At 34.2% G+C, this 18,561-nt stretch overlaps 1 protein-coding gene and 1 non-coding gene across 5 annotated transcripts in view; one reads left to right on the top strand and one right to left on the bottom strand.

The window, feature by feature from the left end:
* Positions 1-18,561, bottom strand: part of LRRIQ1 (leucine rich repeats and IQ motif containing 1) — a 219,676-nt gene that overhangs the window by 64,343 nt on the left and 136,772 nt on the right. The gene's annotated exons all lie outside the window — the stretch shown is intronic.
* LOC125108099 (U6 spliceosomal RNA) lies at positions 3,626-3,729 on the top strand. The gene has a single exon (XR_007129786.1). It is a non-coding gene; the product is annotated as a U6 spliceosomal RNA (small nuclear RNA).

Here is an 18,561-nt window from a genome sequence, read left to right as displayed (position 1 = left end):
AATCAAGATTCAGACACTTTAACCAACTGAGCAACCCAGGCACCCCTGGGTACACTATGTTCTTTTTCTTTACTTTCTTGGCTTCATTTTGGATTGAGTGCTTCTTTTATTTTATTTTTCTGTTTTGTCTTTTTCTTGCTAGTGTGGAAATAATATTGTTAATATATATTCATTTTAGTTTTTCTCCTGGAAATCATAATACACATGGTTAACATAATCTAAAATTAACCAATTTTTCCCTCCTGCTAGGGAATACAAGAATCATAGAATATTTTAACTCAATTTCACTCCATTTTGACTTATATGTAAATTTTCTCTGATTTGACTTGTGGCATTTAATTTCACATGATGTGATTATTGCTATTCGTATTGTCAACTTATATTTGATTTTACCAACATATTTCCTTTTTCTTTTTTTTTTCTTTCTTCTTGCCACATGGATATTTCATTTGGGATTTTCTTGAGAAAAGGACTGTGCCTTTAAATAGGTTTGTTTAATAACTGCCTACTAGTAGCAAACTCAGTTTTTGTTAATATGAAAATGTCTATGGTGAGGTCAGCTGGGAAGATGGCAGAGTAAGAGGACCCTAAGCTCACCTCCTCTCATGGATACAACTAGATAACAATCATAATCAGCATAAATAATCTGCAGTCAAATGCTCTACCACTGAGCTATACCCCCATAGCATAAATAATCTGGAAAATGACCCAAAGTCTGGCAGAACAAGCTCCAAAACTAAAGGAAGAGTGAAGACACAGTGAGAATGAAACCGACTGTGGATGTCCCCATTGGGGAGGAAGCTGGTGGCACAGAGAAGGGTAGAAAACAGACTCTTGCACCAGAGAGCCCACAACACAAGAAGATCAATCTTCATAATTTTTGCCTTTGAAAGTGAAAGTGGTTGAAATTTTGAGGGTTCCTAAAACCAGTGGGACCTAAATCCTAGAATTTTAAAAATCACTGGGCTTGGCTCTGGGAAAGTACAGATAGCCTTAAGAAGGGGAGTCCCCACACTTAAAAAGACAGTATGACAAACAATCTATGCAGTTACAGTGTAGACCCAGCATTTGAGAAACACCAGGGGCAGATGGGAGGGAAAGTGATTTGCTCATATGAAAGTGTGGCCCAGAAAGACAGGGACCATGAGGACACCTCTTCAGGAAAAAAGGAGCTGGCAGGTGCCATTTCCCTCCCCTCTCCTCCAGCATAAACAACAGTCACCTGTGGAAACCAGAATGGTACTAACACTCAATACATACCTTATTTGCACCAGGCCTTGACCCCTGTGCTTAAGTGGATCAGCCCTTCCCAGTCATGCTCCCTTCAGCCCCAGTGCTACAGGTCCCATCTTCAGAAGACCAGTGCAAACCCTATTAACCATTTATCCTGACCCACATGTTGTGCAGGACCTCATTTCCAAAGATGGCAGGGGCAGATCTTTCATAGGCAGACCACCTCACACCCTGCTGGCCATAAGAGGCAAAAAGTCTCTATAGACCACTGACTTGAAGAAAAAAGAGGCCAAGACTCAACAGCAGAGCACATGCAACACAGAAAGAAGACACTCCCTGCAACACCAGGCCCTGGGGAACAGGGAACACTGTACTACTACAGGGCACTATGGGACCTCTTCTTCATAAGGGTGTTATCAATAAGAACAAGAGAAATGGCTGACTTTCCTAACACATAGAAAGAGAAAAAGAAAGTCAGACAAAATGAGGAGACACCTGCAGATTGAAAGTGAGGGGATGGAGAAACATCATCACGCAAACAGATGCCAAAATAAAGCCAGTGTAGCAATACTTATGTTGGACAAAATACACTTTAAAAAAAGACTGTAATAAGAGACAAAGGACACTATATAATAATAAAGGGGACAATCCGAGAAGAGGATATAACAAAGGTAAATATTTATGCACCCACCATGGGAGCACCCAGATACATAAAATAATTAGTAACATAAAAAATAATTGATAGTAATACAATAATACTAGGGGACTTCAACACCCCCACTTACACTGATGGACGGATCATCCAAGTAGAAAATCAATAAGGAAACAATGGCTCTAAATGACACACTGGGCCAGATGGATTTGACAGACATATTCAGAACATTCCAACCTAAATCAGCAGAACACATATTCTTTTCAAGTGCACAAGGAACATTCTCCAGAACAGGTCAAATATTGGTCCAAAAATAAGTTTCAACAAATTAAAAATATTGAAGTCGTACCATACATCCTTCCTGACCACAATGATATGAAACTAGAATTCAACCACAAGAAAAAATCTGGAAAGAGCACAAACACACCAAGGTTAAATAACATGCTACTAAACAATGAACGGGTCAACCAAGAAATCAAAGAAATAAAAAATTACATGAAAACAAATGAAAATGAGAACACAATGGTCCAAAATCTTTGGGATGCAGCAAAAGTGGTTCTAAGTGGGAAGTTTATAGCAATACAGGCCTAACTCAAGAAGAAAGAAAAATCTCAAACAAGCTAACCTCACACCTAAAAGAACTAGAAAAAGCACACAAAACTCAACCCAGCAAAAGGAAGGAAATAATCAAGATTAGAGCAGAAATAAATGATAGAGCAACTAAAACAAAACTAACCAAACAAACAAAAAAACAATACAACAGGTCAATGAAACCAGGAGCTGGTTCTTTGAAAAGATCAATAAAATTGATAAACTTCTAGTGAGACTGATCAGAAGAAAAAAGAGAGAGACAGAGAGAGAGAGGACCCAAATAATCAAAATTACCAACGAAAGATAAGAAATAGCAAACAAGACCACAGAAATACAATTGTATTTCAATATTGTAACAGTATTATGAAAACCTATATGCCAACAAATTGGACAACCTAGAAGAAATGGATAAATTCCTAGAAACATATTCTCTACCAAAACTAAAGCAGAAAGAAATACAAAATTTGAACAGCCCAATAACTAGCAATGAAATTGAATCAGTAATCAAAAAGTTCCCAACAAACAAAAATCCAAGACCATATGGCTTCACAGGCAAATTCTACCACATATTTAAAGTAGTTAGCACCCATTCTTCTCAAAATATTCCAAAAAATAGAAAAGAAAACCTCCAAATTCTGAGGCCTATATCACCTCAATACCAAAACCAAATAAAGACACAACAACAAAAAGTGTACTATAGGCCAATATATCTCATGAATACAGATGCAAAAACCCTTAACCAAATATTAGCAAACCAAATCCAATAATAAAAATTATAAAAAATTATACAATTAAAAAAATTATACTCCACAATCAAGTAGTATTTATTCCCAGGATGCAAGAATGGTTCAATATTCACAAATCAGTGTGATATGTCACATCAATAAAAGAAAGAATAAAAACCATACGATAACTTTGCTACTTTATCTGTTTACCAGGGACAAGGAAATTTATATTTAGTTTTAGATCTTATATGATAAGAATAGACATTAATCTTTGCAGTAAACACACATCTTACTTAGGGTTTTCTAAATCCCACAGTTGGCAATTGCAGGATAAATTATATCTATAAAAAATCATTTGCTGAATATCAGCTACAAGGTGAAATATAGTCTCTTAAAGAAACCAGTTCTAAATGCTATATTAATAGTGCTTGCTTCAGCAGCATATATACCAAAATTGGAATGATATAGTGATTAGCATGGTCCCCACACAAGGATGACACTAAATTATTAAAAATTCACAAATTAATACTGATTTTATTTATTTATTTATTTTATTTTTTAATACTGATTTTAATAACAATCGAATATGATTTGACATAAACCACAGCCATGCCATTTTGCCTTACTAACGGATGTGCCCCCCCCAAAAAAATTATTTGGTAAAATAAAATTCTGTAAGCCAAGCATTTTTTTTTCATTTTTATCAGTTTTTGGGCAAAAATAAGGCATAAAGTCCTAAATCTTAGATTAATAAAATCTTGTTATATTATTATTTCAGAGTTCTCATCATTTCCTCTGAACTGTCTTTAATTATCTGTAGTTTCTAGCACTTCTAATTTCTCTGCCCCCACAGAGATTTATAAACCAACAGTTAGCAGACACCCTCTCGATTAACTGCTAGCCTCTCCTTTCTGGGTCTTCCCCCTTCCCTCCATATGCACATTGTAAAGAGAATCCCAGTGGGCATATTAACTAAAGAGTCACAGTTGATGGGACTCTGGATGGCAAGCATACTTGCCAAAAAAGTTATATAAGGTAACCCAATCTTCTGGAATGGGTAGTGTTGGAACTGGAATCAGAATTGATTCATTCTGTTGCTCTGATGGCTGGAGCATTGACATCTCTAAATCTGGAACTGTTGGGAATAGTATTTTTGACCCTAGGGCCTGGAAAGCAGAGTCAGTCAACAGTGAGAGGGAATAGTAAAGCTGAGACAAGTGAGAAAGAAATCCTGAGGTATAGAAGGCTCTAACCTCTTGCTTCCTTAAGTTCAGTTGCAGCTCTAATAACCCTCCCCCTATTTTTAATTATGCTAGTTCAAAAAGGCTACCATAATTGCAGTTCCAAAATTCCCAAGTTTGTATGATTAGGGAGACGATGTATATAGCTCTGGCATTCAGTTATCTATAATTTCTAGCACCTGAATTTCTGCTCCCTAAAAATTAAGATTTAAATATATAGTTATAGAGACCTGTAGTGGACTAGTATAAAATTTTCAAACCTCAGATTACTGCTGATGTTATGAAGCTGCACTTAGATATGTTGACTATTTGTATAAAAGGGATGAAATCTGTAACCCACCCAGTAACATTCTAGAGCCCTGATCATGTGTCAGGCTTTCTTCAAAATATGTTAAATGCATTATCTCAGTTAATCTTCACAAACATTCAGTGAAGTAGGTACAGTCATAACCAGGGATGAGAAAAGGGAGGCACAAGCAAGAGTTTGGTGACTTGCTCACAGGTAGTAATTCCAGGTCAGGCACTCAGACCAGCATTTTGTTTTCTGGGTTTTTTTGAAACAGCAAATTTCTCCCATATATGTATTTAATTATTTGTAATTGAAGTAGAGTTGACATATAATATTATATAAGTTTCTGATGCATAACATCATTGTTATTTTTCCTACCATTTTGCTTTCAAGCTTACTGCACCTTTAGAATTTAAGTTTGGCTTTTGAATTTAAAAAAAATCTAGAAGAAACTGTTATCTGCTAACTAAGTTATTTAAATACATGTAATGTGGGGCGCCTGGGTGGCTCAGTGGGTTAAGCCGCTGCCTTCGGCTCAGGTCATGATCTCAGGGTCCTGGGATCGAGTCCCACATCGGGCTCTCTGCTCAGCAGGGAGCCTGCTTCCCTCTCTCTCTCTGCCTGCCTCTCTGTCTACTTGTGATCTCTGTCTGTCAAATAAATAAATAAAATCTTTAAAAATAAATAAATAAATAAATAAATACATGTAATGTAAGTACTGGTATATTTGAGTTTGTATATATACACATGTATCTTATATATACATACTTAAATGTATGTATGTGTGTGTGTGTGTGTCTTATTTTGTGCTTTCTATTTGCCTGAATACACTGTATTCTTTTCTTTCTTTCTTTTTTCCTTTCTTTCTTTCTTTTTTTTTTTTTTTTGAGAGGGAGAGGAAGTGGGGGAGGGGTGGAAGGAGAGGGAGAGAGAATTTTAAACAGGTGTCAGGGTCTTAAGGGTCAAGACCTAGAGATCATGACCTGGACCAAAATCAAGATTCAGACACTTTACCAACTGAACAACCCAGGCACCATTTGTTAGCCCTCTAATTCTCTCACTTTTTCTGTCCAAATTTATTCCTCTATTCCAATATCATAAAACTCATATAATGCTTCTTCATCCAAAAACATTTCTGCACCTTAAGTTAAAACCTTAAAACCTTAAGTTTTAACAATTCTTTATCTTTTGTTTTCTATGTACTCACTGTAACCATCTTTCCTAAAGTCAAGGCATCACATACAACTAAAGGATTCTCAGTCTATATACAAGAAATATTAACCATAGTTGGCTTTTAGTGTATTTCACTAAGTTGGAAAAATAGATTATTAAAATACTGCTCATCTTTTTTAAATGATGCAAATTTAATATAGTTTGGTGTGGTGGAGAGAGAATTGAATTATAAATACAAATCACTCTAAATCTTAATTTCATCAATTATAAAGTGGGAATAATACATGTCTTGCCAATCTGTGAGGAAAACTTATGAAATTATTTATGTACTGTAAATAAGAAACCACTATCATTTTCTTGTTTCTGGTGGATACAAACCTTAGAAATGACAATTTTGATTTTTGATCCAAGGTTTGCATGATTTCAAGAATTTTTTCTCTGTAAAAGAATATTACATGTTTCCTGGGATAAAAAGTTGTGCTAATTCACGTAACACCTCAGTTCTAAAATATTTTACATTAGTGGTTTTTTTTCCATTTTATTTTATTTCTTTTCAGTGTTCCAGCATTCATTGTTTATGCACCACACCCAGTGCTTCATGCAATATGTGCCCTCCATAATACCCACCACCAGGCTCACCCAACCCCCCGCCTACCCTCCAAAACCCTCAGTTGGTTTCTCAGAGTCCACAGTCTTTTAAGTTTTGTCTCCCCCTCCAATTTCCCCCAACTCACTCCTCCTCTCCATCTCCCCCATGTCCTCTGTGTTATTCCTTATGCTCCACAAGTAAGTGAAACCATATGATACTTGACTCTCTCTGCTTGACTTATTTCACTCAGCATAATCTCTTCCAGTCCCGTCCATGTTGATACAAAAGTTGGGTATTCACCCTTTCTGACGGAGACATAATACACCATTGTATATATAGACCATATCTCCTTTATCCATTCATCCGCTGAAGGGCATCTTGGTTCTTTCCACAGTTTGGTGACTGTGGCCATTGCTGTTATGAACACTGGGGTACAGATGGCCCTCCTTTTCACTACATCAGTATCTTTGGGGTAACTACCTACTAGTGCCATTGCAGGTCATAGGGTAGCTCTATTTTTAATTGTTTGAGGAATCTCCACACTGTTTTTCAAAGTGGCTGCACCAACTTGCATTCCTACCAACAGTGTAAGAGGGTTCTCCTTTCTCCACATCCTCTCCAACACTTGTTGTTTACTGTCTTGTTGATTTTGGCCATTCTAACTGGTGTAAGGTGGTATCACAATATGGTTTTGATTTGAGTTTCCCTGATGGCTAATAATGATGAACATTTTTTCATGTGTCTGTTGTCCATTTGTACGTCTCTTTGGAGAAGTGTCTGTTCATGTCTTCTGCCCATTTTTTTGATGGGATTATCTGTTTTGTGTGTGTTGAGTTTGAGGAGTTCTTTATAGCTATTGGATATCAGCCCTTTGTCTGTAGTGTCATTTGCAAATAACTTCTCCTATTCCGTGGGTTATCTCTTTGTTTTGTTGACTATTTCCTTTGCTGTGCAGAAGCTTTTTGTCTAGATGAAGTCCCAAAAGTTCATTTTCGCTTTTGTTTCCTTTGCCTTTGGAGACATATCTTGAAAGAAGTTGCTGTGGCCGATGTCGAACAGATTACTGCCTATGTTCTCCTCTAGGATTTTGATAGATTCCTGCCTCACATTGAGGTCTTTTATCCATTTCAAGTTTATCTTTGTGTATGGTGTTAAGTTAGTGTTTTTTAAAACGACTCTATAGTTGATAAGCAGTAAGTAGACACTCATGGTTACTGACAGCATTCCTCAACACAAATCAATCAAGAAGATGGGATAACGTTCGCAATTCATTTCTTTCTTAAATTTAGAAATGAATGTTTTTCTACTTCAAGAACACTGAGGGTTTTGCAATTTGATCACACTTTCAGGTAGAAGACTGGCCTGATACTGTTTTATGAATATTGCCACACGATACAAGATTCCTGGGTCAGGGACAAAGGGCTTTATTATTCAGAGCATAGCAAGCAACTTGAGTATCAGCATATTTGTGGTGGTTCCCTTTGCTCCTTAATTTCCACAAGCGTGAAATGAAGGAAGTCCAGGTAGATACTAAGCTCAAGGTAGTTTTGTGTCACAGCTGAACTGTCCTAAGTTTAGGGAGCTCAAGTATCTTATAATGGGTTATAAATTAGCTGCTTTTGTACTGGTGAGAAAACATTACCTCTGTTCTATTGGACAACAAGCAAATCAGCCCTTTGCTTCAGAGGAGATATCATCTTTATCTCATAAGGTTGTTTGGTGTATAAACATTTTTTAAGAGTCTGGAACAAAAAGGTAGTTAGTGCCACACTTCCAGAACATTTAGAAATGCCAGAGAATTGTCTCATGACATTACCCCTGGTCAATTTTGAATGTGAAGCCAGTAACACCTCTCCTTTCCTTCTATTAGAATTCAGACTAAAGTAACCCTATAGAAATAGTTAATCTATCAAATATATTATCTCTTCTTAATATCTATGATTGAGTATTCAATTTGTAAAATTTTTCTCTTTATAAAAGTTTTCTTAATTTGAAAACAAATAACTAAGCCAAACCACTTATACTTAAGTTTTAAAAGGAGAAAACAAAAAGGGAAAGAAAAAAATCAACAAGTTCTACTATCTTCAGGTTAAAATATGCTGTTTTGTCTTTTTTTGGAGGGGGGCAGCACAGAAACATAAGTAGCTAAAAATTATTTGAGTTTTTCAGTAAGCATAGATAAGAAGTATGCTTTAATCATAAATTTACTCATTCTCCAAATGTATGAAAAAGCTATTATTTAGAAAGTATTTCCCATAATAAAGTACAGCATTACAGAATTCTGTAAGGTTTTCTTTTTTTAACAACTCATACATAATTTTTATGGCAAGCATGCTCATTGTGCTTTTCCATAATTTAATATCTGAATAGGTTTAGTAGAAATTTATAAATTCCTCTGAGACAAAGTATGGAAAACTTTATTTCAAAATTATTCCTTATTTTCCAAAAGTTATCCACAAGAGAAAAAGGAATTCTGTGTTTTCTATTACAGCTGGTATATTAAGAACATTTTAAAATGTCATTCATTTCCATATTCAGAAATATGACATTAAGAAGTATTTTGTGGGAAAATATGGCTTCCTGATAAAGAGAGGAAATACTGTGGGCTTTGGAGTCAGCCAGATATAGGTTCAAATTCATATTATTCTTATATAAGCTCAAAACCTTAGCTTCATTCTCCAAAATAAATAAATAAATAAATAAGTAAATAATGGGGATAATTACATTTTTCTTACAAGGATGTGTGCATATACAATGAAATACATAAATTCCCTAGAGAGTATTCTGGATGTTCAACAAATAACATTCTATTCTCCTTTCTCCTGAAGCTGCTATCTCAAAATATGAAGACTAAATCTTAGACATTAATTCCTTGGGTACAGATATTTATTAGAGCTCCTTATCATATTGTCCAATTACTAACCTAAGGATAGGAAATTAGTCTTTATGTATTTACTTAGCTGTACTCAAAGATAAATTCATAAATGAAAATGGATTTCTTTCATAATAATGATAAAACAATCACTTTATTTCAAATAAGAAAACTAAGATTCAGAAAAATTAAGTGATTTACTCAGGATGCAACAGCTGGTTAGTGACAAATCAGGAACCTTCTTCTAAGTCTTATACTTGTGCCCTTTTCCTTATATTGTGAATACCAAGGCAATTGGGGAGTTTTGAGTTGTTTGAGACCATGGCTGAGTGTGTTCCACGTTTATATAGGTCAAGAACACTCACTAATATATTTTGAGTTGCAGAGGCAGAAGAAAGAATTTCTTAAGCAAGTTTATAACATTAGATGACAATCCAAAATAGGAGTGCCTGGATGGCGCAGTCAGTTAAGCTTTCAGCTCAGGTCATGAACTCAGAATCCTGAGATTGAGCCCCCAGTCCAGCTCGCCATTAGTGTGAGTCTGCTTAAGATTCTCTCACTGTCTCTCTTCTCCAACCCCCACTTTCTCTCTCTTTCACTTTCTCTCTCCATCTCTAAAAACAAACAAGAAAATTGAGTGAGCTATCTTTGAAAAATTTTAAAGATTTTATTTATTTGAAAGATAGGGAGCACACATGAGTGGGGGTGGGGCAGAGGGAGAAGACTTCCCTCAGATCAGGGAGCCTGACACAGGGCTGAATCCCAGGACTCTGGAATCATGACCTGAACCTAACGGCAGCTGCTTAACCAAATGAGCCACCCAGGCACCCCTTGTCTTTAGAATTTAATAGCTAATCATATAGATAGTGCATAACAACAGTACGCCATGTTCAACAATTTTTTCCTCAGTTCATCTAATTTTATGTTCTATCCACCCATTAAATTTACTTCAATTTTAGTTAATTTTTATGATTTTATCATATTTCATCTAGAATTCCTACTCGGGTTTTTCAAAGCCTCCTAATTTTACCAATCTTTTGTTGATTCATTATGCTTTCAAATCCATTTTTAGTCATAGAAAGACCAATTATTGTATGTATTTCATCAAATTAAAGATGGCTATTTTTATTTATTTCTATATCTGAAAAATCTACTACCTGCCTGGTTCAATGGACTAATTTTGTTGTTTTCTTTTTTTGTTCATTTTCACTCTAGTAACTTGTATTCCAAGGTGTTGAGTAATTTTGTTATTGTTTTAGTTTATGTTCTTTAAATCTATATTAATGAAAAGTTTTAGAGGTGTGAGTTTAAACTATCCAACTCAGAAAGATTTCTGACTGCTTCTGCCAGTTTCTGGAGGATACATATCCCGCACCCTGGAAAGATAACTCTGAAGCAATTACTTGCTACATCTATATATTTGTGTTTTCTTTCTTTTTATAATTTTTTATAACTTTTAACATTTTTAAATTTTACTTTAATAATAATTATTTATACATAATTAAGGTATACAACCTGCTGATTTGATATACATATATGAAGTGAAATGACTACTAGAGACAATTAATGTATCATATCCTCACACAGTTATCATTTTTTGTGTGTGTGATGAAAGCACCTGAAATCTACTCTCTCAGCAAATTTTCAGTATTCAATTCAGCATTATTAACTATAGTTATCATGCTGTACATTAGATACCTAGACTTATTCATCCTTTGTCATTTTTCACTTCTGAGGAATTTTCTACCTTTTTTGCCAGCTTACGCTTTATTTCAAATACCTTTTGGAGAACTGATGCTACCCTAACTTCAAGACTTACTATAAAGCTACAATAACCAAGATAGTGTGGTATTGGTAAAAGAATAGAAAAACAGATCAATGGAACGGAATAGACAGCCTCCAAACAGACCCCACACAATACAGCCAATGGAAAAAGGCAATGCAATGGAGGAAAAAAAAATAAGTCTTTTTAACTATTTGGGTTAGAACAACTGGACATCCACATGAATGGGCGGGGGGAGAGACAGAGACAGAGAATCTTAACACAGACCTTACACCTTCATAAAAATTAACTCAAAATGGATCATAGACCTAAATGCAAAACACAAAATTTAAAAAATTCTAGGGAGTGACAGACTAAAAAGTCTAGGTGATCTTGGGTTTGGTTTGGGTGATGACCGTTCACATACAAAATAATGCAGAAAATAAATAATTAAGAATTTCTGCTTTGTGAAAGACACTGTCGAAAGCATAAGAAGACAAGCCACAGACTTGGAGAAGATATTTGCAAAAGACACGTCTAATAAAGGACTTTTACCTGAAATTTAAAAAAAACTCCTAAAACTCAACAAGAAAACAACCTGATTTTAAAAATGGGTATGAATTTATAACATTGAGATATCACTATATTCCAATTAGAATTAAAAATGTGAAAAATCCTATTAAAAATTCAGAACATTAACAACATCAAATGCTGGTAAGAATGTGGAACAAAAGAAGTCTTATTCGTTGCTTGACAAGAATGTAAAATGGCAGACACTTTGGAAGACAGTTTGGCAAAACTGTCTTTTTCTTACAAAACTAAAGAGGCTCCTACCATATGATTCAGCAATCACTCTCTCTGGCATTTATTCCAGAAGTTGAAAGCTTATGTCTACACAAAAACCTGCACATGGTTGTTTACAGCAGTTTTACCGATAATTGCCAAAACTTGGAAGCAACCAAGATGTCCTTTAGTAGGTGAATGGCATGTATTCTGTTTGTTTCCAACTATGTGACATTCTGGAACAGTCAAAACTATAAAGTAAAAAGATCAGTAGTTGCCTGAAGTTAAGATGGAGGGATAAACAGGTGGAGCCCAGAGAACTTTTAGAGCCTTGAAACTATCCTGTAGGATACCATACTGATGGATACATGTAAAAATACAGATTTTGCTTCTACATTTCATGCTGCCTTTCTCAGGCTACATAGTATTGGAAAGACATACATTTACACTTCTCCATAACTTGAAATCATAAACCATATAATTGTGTCATTTTGCTTTTCGGTATTTTTCTTCATTCTTCAATTACATCCTACTTTGTCTTTACTCATCTTCTATTTTCTCCCCACCTTTACTTCAACTGTCTCTATTCTCTTCTACATTTTTCTCAGTGCTCCTATTATGGCATGAATACAGACAACATCTCTGTCAGCAGTGAAAGATGCTGAGGTACAGCCTATAAAGTCACTTCTTGAAAGGATCATTCCTTTTAGAGAGCAAATGTCAGAACCATCAGGAGAGTGCTGATATTCAGTGTGTCTCCTCACTACTATGGAATCTAGCCATTTGCTTTATCTTAGCTTCATATGTAGGACCCAAGCTAACTATTCTTGAGTATGAGCTACTTCACTAACAGGAAGCATACACCAGCATTCTGTGGTGAGGGAATGCCTTTGAATTAGTTGTCTGTCATTTACTGAGATTTTGCCTATTTTAATTTGATCTTTCAATCTCACAAATTTTGAGCCTGTGCTTGCTTGGTTTGGAGATTAGCCACCTTGTTCTGTCTCTATTTCTTAAGGCATCAGCTCCAAATAAGGTTTGCTATGCTGAGTCTCATTTCTCCATATATAAAATTGGGGGATCACAACAATTCCTTTGTCTTGTTCTCAGGGTTGAAACATATTTTTAAAAATGATGTATAGTTGGTATGATAGTAACAATTTTTAAGCTTTATGCTATGGGCACTGATAATTAGAAAGGAGACTAGCTTTGAACTGGAGCAGAGTACTGGAGAGTCCCTACTACACAGGCCATTAATCCTATATTTATTAAATATCATGAGCTTGGGAGAGGATTTCCAGGGAAGAAGCGAAAGTAGCAGTGGGGTGGGGTGGCAGTTGTGAGAAGAGGCTCAAGGAAGAAGCTATTTACCAATTGGTTAAGAATGTATTTCAGTATTTTAACAACTGCTTCATACTTGCATATGCCAGTCTTATTTTATGTCAGCTATTAAAATGCTCTCCAAATTTTAGAGCAGTATATTATTTCATCATACGTATGATGCTTTGATCTTGATCTTGCTGGAAAATGACAATTAAAGATATTCATATCACATGTCAGCCGACACCTGGCTGACAGCAACTTTTAAACTTCCATTTATTATGAGATGCATTCTAAGTTCAGAGACTTTAAAATGCAAAAAAAAAATGATATGTTGGAATCAATGAAATGCTGAATAAATTATTAATATTTTTGTAAGCACACTCTATTCTATAACATGAAATATAATTTTCCATAACAGTCAATATTGGATTATTAAATTGTCCTACCCAGAACAAGAATTATGTTACATGATTTTTGATTACTACTGTAATATAAACTTGTACATTTTATGTGAATTGCTTAATGCTTTTATTGTCTACTATTGCTGGGCATTATTCTAAGAGCTGAGGATCTAGTAGCAAACCAACAGTCTTGAGCTTCAGCATACAGTATAAAGACATTTTAAGTACAGTTATTAAATATATACTCCCACTGAGAACAAGTCAGTCAGTCTTAGGTTCAGCGGGAAGGGAATTAATCTTTGGTAAAAGCTAATCAGGTACATTTCTTTATAGTGTGATTTGAAAAGCATTTTAGGCTTTTCAAATGCATCTCAGTGGCTGCTATGGGAAGTAGCCAAGAGATCAGACCCACTTCCTAAACCGGAGCAGATGTACTTTTAGCTGTTTTACACACTATATTGAATTTGGAGTAATATTTCATTTGAAGAAAGAGGTTTTCTGCTAAAATATAAAGTTTGAAAACCATTGATCTGGTGGACAAAGCACTAGTCTCAGCATGAAAATGTTTAAATTAAATTTCCAACTACACTGCCCATTTATAATTTGACTTCAAATAACCAAACCACGTCTAAACACATGACTGACAAACAAATGATTCCGAATGATTCTGATCCTAGCTTTCATTTAAACTGTGAAGAAAGCTATGGAAATTATTCTATTTGGGCTGCTGTGCATGGAACAACCTTTATCCCTTGCTGTTATTACAAGAATTCTGAAACTACCCTGTGTCCATTATATGTAGGGATAACCATGTTTCTCTCTCCTTTGGGGGGCATATAAAAAATATATCACCATAATAGCAATGATAATATGTGCTGAGATTATGACATGCCCTTCACATTACATTAATTTTCATTTAATCCTTATAAAACTCTTGAGGGATGCTCCCCATTTTCAAAGTGATAAAAAGGAGGTTCAGAGAATTAAGTAGTTTACCCAGGGTGACAACAGTGAAACTATAACTTAAAGTCAGTGGTCTGTCTTTTCTAATCCTTATTCTCACCACACTATACCATGCTTCTTCGCTACATCAATTTTCTCTACCCTACATATGGTTAGAGGAGGGAGATAGGGGATGAGAAGCAGTTTGTACTTCTCTGAGCTGGGCAAAGGTATAGACATAAAACTAGAACAATAAACCTGCTTGAAAATAAATGAGCATTTGTTCTAAAAAACTAATACATCATATGGACTTCTTATTTGAAAAAATGTTTTTCATTTTGCATATTTCACTAGTTGTGAAACACCCCAATTAAAATACTCAGGTATATATACACAAAATAGTAGTTATATATCATGGGTGGATATACAGCATATGTAACTCAGAATAAAGGGCTGACATGCAGGCAGATCAACCTTCCTGGCTAAGAACCAGGAGTTACGCTTGTTACATAGAACTCTCAAGAGTACCATGCAATCAGAGGTCACAATCGAGGCAACAGAAGCAATGTCACCATATCAGAGAATGGGCCAATTCAGATCTGCTCCTTGACAGTCACTGAGGTCAAGGCTTGCGGCAAATAATTGTATTAAACAGGAATATTCCCTGCACACTTTTAGAATTGTCATCTGAACAAACAAGTCCAGGTCATCTCTAGGTTAAATCTGAGTTCTTTTTCCTGGTACTTATAGCGTACTTTCTAGGCTTAATCCCTTACAGTTTTTAAATTTACAACTATAATTTTCTTTAGATCGAGTAAATCCTTAATATTTTTTTGTTTTCCGACCTTACTGAACAACAACGAACCTTCATTTAAATGCATGCATTTGTCATTTAATTCATTTTGTTATTTGTTCTCAAATGCAATTTTCAAATTTTGACTATAATAATATATTTAAATTTCATACTGTTAATGTATAAAGTCCATTGCATTTAGATAACAAGGAAAATAACCTCACATTCAAATTAAATAATTTCAAATTTTGTCAGCTAATTACCATTTATCTATCATTGCATGTACCTTACACAAAAGCAAGTAATTTCAGAATAGTAATTTTGGATAAGAGATGCAAAATTTACAAATAGTAATTAATAAATAACAAAAGGTATAGTTGTAAATAAGTAGCTAAAACATGCATTTAAATCAAATATGATAAATAAAATATATATAGGATAGAGTTGCATTCAGGTTTATATGAGATACATGGTGTCCAATATTAGTTCATATTTTCCAACAATTTAGAATTTATGAATTATTACTACTACATCCTAAGTAAAATCAAATCATAATTGCAAATTTACTTGATTTTTAATTTTAGTCAATGTTTCTAATTTAATAATGTTTAAAACATCTTTAGTCATGCTACCATTTTAGTTATTGCTTAATTTAAATAAAAATCATTAAGAGAATATTTTTACTGTAAGTTTTACTTCTTTACATATTTCCCACAAATCATGCTTGAAAAATCATACATTCTTGGGATTTCTTTTGTTCGCATAAATTCCAAGAAATAAGAAAATCAAGGGCTTGATGATTGGTTTTATTTTATGTTAATTTATATTTCACTCTTAAAAATTCTTATATTTAATACTCAAATTATATACACACACACACACACACACAACATCCACACAATTCCTACACATACACATACACACAATTCCTTGACATGGTTCCCAATAAAACATACAATAAAACAAATTATAAAACTGAAAGATTAAAACTGGCAATAGTTCAACATTCAACTGAATAAGCGAAACTCGGTTTTTCCATGGCTGTATGATTAGTATATTAACAATACAAAAGTGTGCTCCTTAAGGATAATGTGACACATCACATTCTAAAACAAGATCTGAGATAATAATTTTCTGTTTAATAAACCCTATAGCATTTAGTTGGCTAATTTATAATGATTCTTCAGAATGTGTGAGATCAAAACTTAAAATTTATATTGTCTGATAAATTGTATGATCCCTGTGAGAAGTGTAAATCTCAGTTTAAATAGCTCAGACTGTCAGTTTCAGAGACTTTTCTCAATATTTACTTTTTAAAAATCATATTTTTAAGTTTAGTTCTAATATATTTTTAATTCATAAGTTTATTAACTGTACAAGGGGAAAAGTATCAAATGTATGTTAAACATTAAAACTGTTATTTTAAGGAAACACTTCTTGACCTCATTAAAATAATTAATGTTTCATAACATTATATTTTACATCCAACTTATGGAAAAGCAAAAAAAAAATTATCAAAACAAACTATAGTCAATTACATTTTCAGATCAGCAAAATGCACTTGTAAGAGTCTTCCTTCCCCTAATCCATTGCCAAAGGCATTTTAGCAGCTCAGATAGGTGAATAGAAACATTCCTGCCATACTTTCTGAAATGTACTTAGTTTTTGTTGTTGTTATTCTTTTATGATTTTCTCCTTTCTGTAGCTTTAAATCCTAATAAAAACAGAAGATTACATTCATATACACACATGCACACACACACACGCACACACACATACATACTCCACACATATACATCTAACTGGAGTTAATTTTTAATGTCACCCTTCTCAAACTATTCTGGTGAGGTATTGAAATAATATTATTTGCATTTTATTTACTTAACTACTTATTTTATAATCTGAACAATTTAAAGGAATAGAAAGTGAAATTATACTATAATCTTGAAGTGACAGTTCATAATTTTCCATCCTAACAGGCAATAAAATCAATGGTTTTGGTAGTTTTAAATATGATGAACAAATAGAAGGTAATATATTTCATTTTGATTCTTTCATATTCAAGATACGTAACTCCACTTTCAAAGGAAGAATTTTAGTTAAACTGTCTTCTATTCCTTTAATTCTATGGCATTTGACTTGTTTCTAAAATTATCTGAGTTTCGCACTCTAAGACCTGGGTCACAACCTTATTTAGGGACAGGAAATAGTTATCAGGTCACTGAGTGGTCAAATGAAAAAGGATTTGAAATGCTTCAGCACTTAGGACCCTATTCATTGAAATGATTGACTCCTATGTTGTTTAAAGGTTGAAGTTTCTTTACTGGAATTAGTCAGCTTATGCCTATATGATTACAGCAATTTTAAGGAAAAAAATCTGCAGAGTATAAACAGAGAGAGTATAAAAGCATAAGAGTGTACATGAACAGTCTTATACATCTACAAAAAAGGAATAGTCTTTAGGATATGCACAGATATTTTATTTAACAACTAATCTGAGTCCAGGGCTAATATAACTCCCTTGGCAGTAGGGTGCTATAAAATGGGGGGGGGGGGGGCAAAAGCAAAAGGAACATAAAAGTTGCTCCTCTATATTTTTCTTCTAAAGCACACTTAAAACTTGCCATCCAAGTTTGCGGCACATTTTACTATCATACAGGATAAAATTGTGTAATTACTCCTATGTAATAATGTTTAACCCAAGCCCATGACAGACTTTCTGTCACCTTATATTCACCTGATATTATTTCAAATGAATGCAATCTACCTCTGATGATGGAAATAGACAAAATAGGAAGAGGTTGATACAAAAAGAGTAAATATTGGATTTGAGTCATTTAGCATTAGATCAGTTTCCCTAGAGTCGATGATCATTACTGGAAATCAAAATTATCATTTTGCACAGTTTCCAAAGCCTTTAGTATTAGGGATTTTAGGCAAAGAGAAGCTTGTGGTTGGAAAAAACATATATTTTTAAAATGGATGAAAATTGGTAGAAGAGAATGAAGCCAAAGTATTGCTTGAAAAACTCACTCTCTAACGTTCAGAAGCCTAAGAATAGGACATTATGAAAATTGCACCAGATAAAGGTATTCCATATTTACATAACTTTTATATATGATCACTAAAACTAGAGAAGTCGATGTTTTCTTCCACAAATGTTAAAGGAAGCAATCCTATCACTGACAGAAA

The sequence above is a fragment of the Lutra lutra genome, chromosome 8 (genome assembly GCF_902655055.1).
Source record: "Lutra lutra chromosome 8, mLutLut1.2, whole genome shotgun sequence".
Taxonomy (NCBI): domain Eukaryota; kingdom Metazoa; phylum Chordata; class Mammalia; order Carnivora; family Mustelidae; genus Lutra; species Lutra lutra.
Note: the sequence above shows the minus strand (reverse complement) of the source record. Positions and strands in the feature narration are given on the sequence as shown.